Below are 9268 nucleotides of genomic sequence, written 5' to 3' on the forward strand. Positions count from 1 at the left end.
GGGACCGACCAGCTACATCTTCGCAAGCAAGGAAGTGCCTGACAGTCAGGACCCACCTGGTCGAAGCGTACGTAGCGTTGTCATTCTGGTCGCGAACGTGTATGTACATACTGGTCGATGTAGAGGCGTGCACGTGTCGTAGTAGAGGCGCGCACGTGTCGTAGTAGAGGCGCGCACGTAGCATTTACACGTACGTACAACGGCCAGGGTGCAAGAAAGAAAATACGGCCACGTATGTGTACATACGGGCGGGGTCTCGAACGCCTACTCGCGCATACGTACGGCAAGGGCTCGTGTACATGACTGGGTCGGAACGGAGAAATCACGTCATCGTCGTGTTCATGGGGAGGCAACGGAATGCATCGTGTTCATGGGGAGGCAACGAAATGCGTCGTGTTCATCGGGAGGACTTGGACGGAACATGCGATGGAAACGAGGCCTGGCGTACCGCAGAACGGAGGAAACGGCCTTGTGTTCGATCGGCCACGTTCGAAACGGGATCCTGTTCATCGGGAGGGGTCTGGCGTACCGCAAAACGGAGGAAACGGACCTCCTACGGTCGAAACGGGGGTCCTGTTGATCGGGAGGGGTGTGGCGTACCGCAAAACGGAGGAAACGGATTTGTGTTGGAGCGCGACGGTCGAAACGGGGGTCCTATTCATCGGGAGGGATGTGGCGTATCGCAAAACGGGACTCCACGGGATACTGTTCATCTCCACCGCCGACCTCCTCCAGCCTCCACGGTCTCCTGTTCATCCAACCTCCACCGCACGCTACTCCACCGACTACTGTTCAACCACCCCTCCACCGTCTACTGTTTATCCAGCCCTCCACACCACGGGGTCCTGTTCAACCACCCCTCCACGGGCACCCCTCCACCGTCTACTATTCACCCATCCCTTCACACCACGGGGTCCTGTTCAACCACCCCTCCACCGTCTACTGTTCATCCAGCCCTCCACACCACGGGGTCCTGTTCATCCACCCCTCCACGAGCACCCCTCCACCGTCTACTGTTCATCCAGCCCTCCACCACACCACGGGGTCATGTTCATCTAGAGGCAACGCCACCGCTCGCTGTTCATCCAAACCCCCCGCAACGCTCACTGTTCATCCCATCAATCGGCTTCAGTTAGCAGCAGCGAAGGAATCGATCGATCGGGTTCAGTTAACAGCCATTGATCGATCGCTCGGGTTCAGTAATGCGTAGCCTGCAGTGCAATCGCTCGGGTTCAGTTAGAGCCCAACGCCTCGCTCGGGTTCAGTTAGAGCCAAGGCCTCGCACACACGCGCGTACATGTACGAGAGAAACGCGCATCGCTCGGACCCCGACCTCCCACCGTAACCAGGAACTCCCCGAAATTTTCATCCCCCTCGCTTCTACCACGGTTTTTCCGTCATGTACGGCCCAAAGAATGTCATGCAGCTGCGTCTCCGGCCCGCCCAGGACGAAAAGCCCATTTTCTGTCATGATTTTTTATTATATGATGCTACATCCATTGTTTTCTTTTATTATATGATGAGCATAAGCGTGCGGGTATGAGTTCTTTGCACGGCGGCTCGTCACCAAAAGCAGGAAAATGTCAGAAGAAAATCTTTTTTTTGAACAAACAGATTTTATTAGCTTAGGAGCATTTTATAGAGACAAGCGTGAAAGGAGAAACGCTGGATACAGAACGGGTTTCCCTGCCTGAACAACGACCTGGATCAAAACATAAGCAACGAAACAGTACAGGTCTATTTTGGACTTTCAAAGCTAAGCGTGCAAGATGATGAGCCTTGACGTTGCTCTCCCTGTAAATGTGAGCAACTTTGCTATGCTAGAAAGAAGAACTATTTTTGTATCTGAGCAAGTAGTGGCCCGTTGTCCCAAGGACCTGGAGCAGAGAGAATGTCCGTCGCTTTTGCTGCCAAAGCTAATACTGAGCAATCTTTTTTTTTTTTTGCGAGGAAAATACTGAGCAATCTGTGAAGTGAGGATCCTGAACATTGAGTATGTCAGCCAGCCTGGCTGCAAGCATAAGACTGAAAGTGTCAGCTTGAAGAGGAGAAAAAGCAAATTCACATTGCTGCAATGTCAGAAGAAATTCATGAAGGCCATAGGTTTCCGCGTAGAATCTTGTTACATCTAAAGAAAACTAGAAAACAAAACAAAAATGGTTTTGTGGTGTAGTTGGTATCACGTCAGTCTAACACACTGAAGGTCTCCGGTTCGAAAGTTTGCATATATTTTTTGCGCGTACTTCTCTGATGAATCTGAACTCTTTCATGTCAGCCAAGCTCCTTGAGTAGTGTTTTCCTGAAGTTTAATTCTCTGAACTCGTACCACAAGGATCATCATCTTAGTAGTCTTCCCTTTTCCCTCCCCTACTTTCAGTTGGTCATCTTCTTACAGGTAGCTCAACGCAGTTTCAAAAAGGATAGATAACTGCAAATAAGCTGTATGTCATGGTGTTCTGTTTTCCTGTGAGATAAGTACGGGATAGCTGAGAACGACTATTCAGAGAAGGGAGATACCTGGTGCAGCCAGCTCGTTGGGGTAGCACACACGCAGGTTGCTCTGTTACTCCTCCCTCGTCGACGATTAGCCTGCTCTACTTGCTCCGACATGCCCTGTATGGAAGAAGAAGAAAGCGGCACAGGGCCCGCCCTGACAGCCATGGTTCAGTTACTCCAACATGCCAAAAAGTGGTGTTGATACCGTCTCTGGAAGCAAGAGATTTGCTGATATGTCTCTTGTAGATTCGTACGCACTTTGCAAGACCTAACTGGTGCAAAGTGTTCTCCGACCTCACAAGAACTCGCTGAACACCTTGTCATGACAGATTTACACTGTGCAGTGCAAGCAATAGTTAACATGCACATGAATCTACAGGTGTTCAGCCAGAAGCAGCTCAAGGATCTTTCAAAAGAATTCAACCAGAAGGGCAGGTTCCATTTCCACAAGGAGAAGTTGTAAGACTGTACCAGAAGAAATTTTAAAGAGCTTGCAGATGTACTTGCACAGGAAAAGAAATTAACCACAACTAGGTTCCATTTCCACAATGACAACTTCTAAAGACTGTACAGGTGTTCAACTAGGTTCCATTTACACAGTATGCTAGTATGGTGTCTATTGTCTGTACAATATAATGGCAGGCCTACACTTGGCTGCAGAAACACGTTATATTGCAGAGATTTGTATATACAAAGTTTTCTTTTTCATATTGTGCTAGCTAGAACCAGCACGGGTGGTTCTTGGTTGCTCTGGAATTGAAGGACTGCCCGCCTATCTACTGTGGGTGTTCCATAGTACAAATTGACCATCAGCCACTATCTCACCTGAAGAATAAATGGATCAAGTGCCTGACGGCTTGCCCAGTAGGAATCTCCAGCGAACAATTAAAACCATTGACATATAGTCTAAACAGAAATCAAATCGAAAGTGGTTTCGTGGTGTAGTTGGTCATCACGTCAGTCTAACACACTGAAGGTCTCCGGTTCAAACCCGGGCGAAGCCATCTTTTTATGTGTGTTCTTTTCTTTTTAACCCTTTCATGTCAGCCGAGAGCTCCTTCAGTAGTGTTTTCTTGTAGTTTAATTCTCTGAAGTCGCACTAGAAGGATCACCGGCCGGTCTGTTCTTTTCACTCCCCTTCTTTCATCTTCTCTTTAGACGCAAAACTGTATGTCATGGTGTTCTGTTTTCCTTGTCAGGTAAATATGGAAGGGTTGACAAGGAATCGTTCAGAGAAGAGAGACACCGGGTACAGCCAGCGCGCTGGAGCAACTAGATCTCCATCTCCACCTGTACCACACAGATTGCTTTGCTCCTCCTCCCTTTCCTCGTGGCAATCAGCCTCCTCCGCTCGCTCCGACATGGCTTACCTTGCAGCATGTATGAATGAAGAAGCCGACGATGGTCAGCGGTGACTGTCGTAAAGACACAAAACCGCTCCGTGAAACTTGCTCTTTGTGATCGTTGTAGAAGACATAATTGCTTCTGAGTGCACGACACAATGGTTTACATGTGCTAGATACCTTGCTAACTCAAAATGCAGCTCGTGCTCAAAGTTGAACTGGCCAAACAGGAGCGCGGATCCAATGTTGAATTCCGAAAGTTACAACCAGGCTAAAGATGGGTAGAAATTTTGTTCCTAAATACAGGATGGCTTCGCGTCTTTGTAGATCCGTTCGTCAAACAAGTTGAGGGCGGCTGGACCGCAAAATGCTAGATGCCTATCATGGCCATGGGTGAGCGGTGGCACGCCAGAGCACCACACCACAACTTACTTGATATTCAGATTTGGCCACGCTTTGGCATCCTGATATCTCCTATTCTGAAGTTCACTACATTTCTAAATGCGCATACATATGCATGTACGTTGCTACTACTTGCTAGCTAGCCTGCACTACCTTCCTCCATTTCTCTAGCTTGTTTCTGCTAACAAGGCACAAGTTTTTATAGGAGAGAAGACTAGTGAAACACTTGAAACAAAGAGCGAGCTTTCTCCATCAATCGCAAAGATCCAAAAATTGATTGGCATGTCCTATACATTGTGGTTGGTCGAGAGCCTTTATCTACATTGAAAACGTTCTAGGACATTATTTTCTAGAAGATATTCGTAAATAAATGATTTTCCACATAGAGGCCTTCTCATTCATATATGTGATGCTTTTGCGCAGTTCTTTAGCGGTCATTTCAAATTTTGATGAGCCAGCTCAACTCATTATTTTCCATGTCCATACTGTAATAAATTAAATAACTAGCACTATTGATTCCCAAAGAAGAACTAACTAGCACTCGGATGGAAAGCAACGTATGGTACATGTATATCTCATCATGGGAGATAGGTGATCAAATAAAGGATCATATGTTTGTCTCGTTGCTAAAAAAAGACTACGAATTAATTCAAATATTAGTTGTGTATGTTCTAACTTTTGGGACATTAGACAATAACAAATAGCTAATCATTGTAGGCATAAAATTCTCATCTACTTGTCTTATTAAGAACTTCTTGCATATTGGACCACCTGCGACCATATTGACAAAAAGGTCCACCCCTGAACGTAATTGACGAAACTACTATGGCATTAGGCCCGACAGCCGACACATGCTATGGCGACAGCCCGACAGCCGCCCCAACTGGAGGAGGCAGGGCCTGCCGTCGTAGCCCGTGGCAGCAAGTTGAGCAGAACGGCTACCAAAGTTGATGGTTATCGGAAAACGGAAGAGGTGGGCCCTGCCGCCACATGCTATGGCGACACCCTTTGACGTGGAGCCTGCCACCATGCGCCGTGGCGGCAATACTGTTGTGGTTGCTCGGGATTGGACAGCGCATTGCAGTCATGTCAGTTGTTAGAAGGATTGCCATCACCTTTTGTGTCGAAAGTGCTCCAGCCGACAACACGGATTTGTTCCCATGCGAAGCTGATTCCCATGCACGTCAAATCTCTCTTCATCATTCCCGCTTAATTTTTCTGCCATCGCACTCATAATCTGAGCCTATAAAATAGGCCGTCAAACCTCTCTTCATCCTTCATCGAGAAACTGTCCTTAGCCATTTCTCTGTTCATGTCTGGTGACCCTTCCTGTTGTTTTACTCCAACGATGTCTCATTTGCTTTGGTCAGGTGTGGCAGGAATAATGCAGACTGTTAGTAGGGGAGGTGTGCATTTTGAAGAACTAGATAACGCTTGCACGTTGCTGCGAAATTCTTTAGCAATGAATTTATTTAAAATAAAATTAGAATATATGAGAGTATTACTGCACCACATTCAGCCTAGGAGTAAACGAAAGGTTGATGCATGCATTCAAATTCAGTTATTTATTATTGAAAAATAATCAATCATGTGAAGCATTTTCATGTGCTTGATGATGTGGAGGGCTTGCATGCGGTGGAAAGGGAAACAAATGAAAAGTTGAATGATTGCATGGCGCTTTATGATGTGGAGGGTGTGTGTGTGGTGGAAAATAGAAAGCTAAAGGTTTATTGGTTGGCACTTGATGATGTAGATTCCATGTGCATTTAAATGGAAGACCGTATATGTGGGACATAGTAGTGTTTTACCTACATAGACACGCTGCTAACTTAATCTATTATATTGACACTGAAGGAAGTGAAAAATGAGCTGTTAAAAAAACTATGTATTGATTTTGCCATGGTCTCATTACATGACCATATTTCGGTGACCATACACGTTTTTTAAAAATGTTAGAGATCATTTATAGTTACATGCCCAATTTTAGGTATTTTTTGGTTTTTCTCATATTTTTAGAGAATTTAATCCTAATGCATAGTTAACAGCGTGTAATCTGGATCACACGCTGCTAGATCTAGACTTAATAGCGTTTCACTTCCTGTCACACGCTGCTAACTAGGTTTTTATACATATTGTCTTACTATCAGTATATCATATTGAAATTAGTTCTATCTACTTGATCGATATATAACATACATATATGAAGAAGTACTGCTTGAATATATTGTTGGGGAACGTAGTAATTTCAAAAATTTCCTCCGCACACGCAGGATCATGGTGATGCATAGCAACGAGAGGGGAGAGTGTTGTCTACGTACCCTCGTAGACCGTTCGCGGAAGCGTTATATCAACGCGGTTGATGTAGTCGTACGTTTTCACGATCCGACCGATCCAAGTATCGAAAGCACGGCACCTTCGAGTTCTGCACACGTTCGGCTCGGTGACGTCCTCGCCTTCTCGATCCAGCAAGAGGGGCGAAGTAGTAGATGAGTTCAGGCAGCACGACGGCGTGGTGACGGTGCTGGTGAAGAACAATCTCCGCAAGGCTTTGCCTAAGCACTACGAAAACTATGACGGAGGATAAATTAGAGGGGACGGGGTTGCCGGCACACGGCTTGGTGTTTCTTGTTGTGTCTTGGGTGCTAGCCCTACCCCTCTATTTATATGTTGAGCCTTGGGGTCGAAATTTGGAGTAAAAGCCTCCACAAAGCCGGTTTCACCCGAAAGGCAAGAGTCCTTCTCGGACTCCAGGGCCAGAAGCCAGGGTTCCCGGCGTCTGGCCCCTGGACTCCGCAAAACTTCCTTTTGCGCTTTCCAAAAACCTTGTGGGCTTTCCCCTTTGGCCCAAATAAAGTGTTCTCGTACCCAAACATTTCGGGAAACATCCGGAACTCCTTCCGGTGATTTTCGGAATCCTTCCGGTGACCAAACACTATTATCCCATATATCAAACTTTATTTCCGGACCATTCCGGAGTTCCTCGTCATGTCCGTGATCTCATCTCGGACTCCGAACAACATTCGGTCATCAACATACATAACTCATATAGTACTATATCGTCAACAAACGTTAAGCGTGCGGACCCTACGGGTTCGAGAACTATGTAGACATGACCGAGACACCTCTCTGGTCAATAACCAATAGCGGGACCTGGATGCCCATATTGGCTCCTACATATTCTACGAAGATCTTTATCGGTCAGACCGCATAACAACATACGTTGTTCCCTTTGTCATCAGTATGTCACTTGCCCGAGATTCGATCGTCGGTATCTCAATACCTAGTTCAATCTCGTTACTGGCAAGTCTCTTTACTCGTTCCGTAATACATCATCCTGCAACTAACTCATTAGTTGCAATGCTTGCAAGGCTTATAGTGATGTGCATTACCGAGTGGGCCCAGAGATACCTCTCCAACAATCGGAGTGACAAATCCTAATCTCGAAATACGCCAACCCAACAAGTATCTTTGGAGACACCTGTAGAGCACCTTTATAATCACCCAGTTACGTTGTGACGTTTGGTGGCACACAAAGTGTTTCTCCCGTAAACGGTAGTTGCATAATCTCATAGTCATAGGAACATGTATAAGTCATGAAGAAAGCAATAGCAACAAACTAAACGATCAAGTGCTATGCTACCGGAATGGGTCAAGTCAATCACATCATTCTCCTAATGATGTGATCCCGTTAATCAAATGACAACTCATGTCTATGGTTAGGAAACTTAACCATCTTTGATCAACGAGCTAGTCAAGTAGAGGCATACTAGTGACACTCTGTTTGTCTATGTATTCACACATGTATTATGTTTTCGGTTAATACAATTCTAGCATGAATAAGAAACATTTATCATGAAATAAGGAAATAAATAATAACTTTATTATTGCCTCTAGGGCATATTTCCTTCAGTCTTCACGCCGGAACAGGTGACCAGCACGCTACGGGATCTCGTGACGGACGTCCAAGGGCTCCACCTCAACCAGTACCACCAGTATATGGCTGGGCCGTACGCACCTCCGCCGGCTGCGCCAATCGCCGCCTACGGCCACCCCACGCTGCCATGGCCGTCCCAGGGCGCGCCTGCCTACAGCGGGCAGCCGCTGCTGCCGTTCCAGGCGGGCTCCTCCACGCTGCCGTGGCCGTCCCAGGGCGCGCCTGCCTACAGCGGGCAGCCGCTGCTGCCGTTCCCGGCGAGCTCCCCCGCGCTGCCGTGGCCGGCCCAGGGCACGCTGGCCTGCACTAGGCTGCCGCTGCTGCCGTTCCAGGCGGGGCACCCCGGCAAGACCACTCCGGCCGCGGCTCCTCTGTGGCATCTGCCGCCGCCGCCAGCTGCGGCTCCCCTCTGGCATCTGCAGCCGCCTTTCCCCGTGGCAACCGACGCACCCGCCCACCCTCCACAGCCGATGCTGCAACCACCGGCGCCACCTCTGCCCAGCTCAGGGGTGTCCTTGCCGGTCGGCCTTCCGATACATCAGGTCTGGTTTCCGGCCTCCCCATCGGCACTACCAGCTTGGGCGGCTGGGTCTTCGCCATCCCCGGTCTACAGTCTACACCACGACTCCGGAGCAGCCGACCCTGTTTCCGCAGTTCGGCGGGCCATCCAGCTCCGCGGGTCCTTACCCGGAGTACTCCAACCAGGCGCCACCCGCCTCGCTACTCCGCACCTCTGAGCCAGCTCGACACGGCGCCCCGACCCAGACACCGCCGCGGTTCGCCAAGATCGACTTCGCCACCTATGACGGCACGGAGGACCCCCTCAACTGGCTCAACCAATGCGATCAGTTCTTTTGCGGGCAGCGCACCCTCGCCTCGGAGCGCACCTGGCTCGCCTCTTACCACCTCCGCAGCGCGGCACAGACCTGGTACTATGCCCTCGAGCAGGACGAGGGCAGCATGCCCCCTTGGGAGCGCTTCCGCGAGCTCTGCCTCCTTCGTTTTGGGCCCCCGATCTGCGGGAGCCGCCTGGCGGAGCTAGGCCGCCTCCCCTTCACCTCCATGGTTCAGGACTTCGCCGACCGTTTCCAGG

The 9268-nt window shown here is 48.7% G+C and overlaps 1 non-coding gene across 1 annotated transcript; it reads left to right on the forward strand.

Moving 5' to 3' along the window:
- Positions 1–3426: 3426 nt before the first annotated feature.
- Positions 3427–3500, forward strand: TRNAV-AAC. Its single transcript has one exon. It is a non-coding gene; the product is annotated as a tRNA-Val (tRNA).
- The last annotated feature ends 5768 nt before the right edge of the window (positions 3501–9268 follow it).

This window comes from Triticum urartu, chromosome 6, assembly GCF_003073215.2.
Source record: "Triticum urartu cultivar G1812 chromosome 6, Tu2.1, whole genome shotgun sequence".
In the NCBI taxonomy this organism is placed as follows: Eukaryota; Viridiplantae; Streptophyta; class Magnoliopsida; order Poales; family Poaceae; genus Triticum; species Triticum urartu.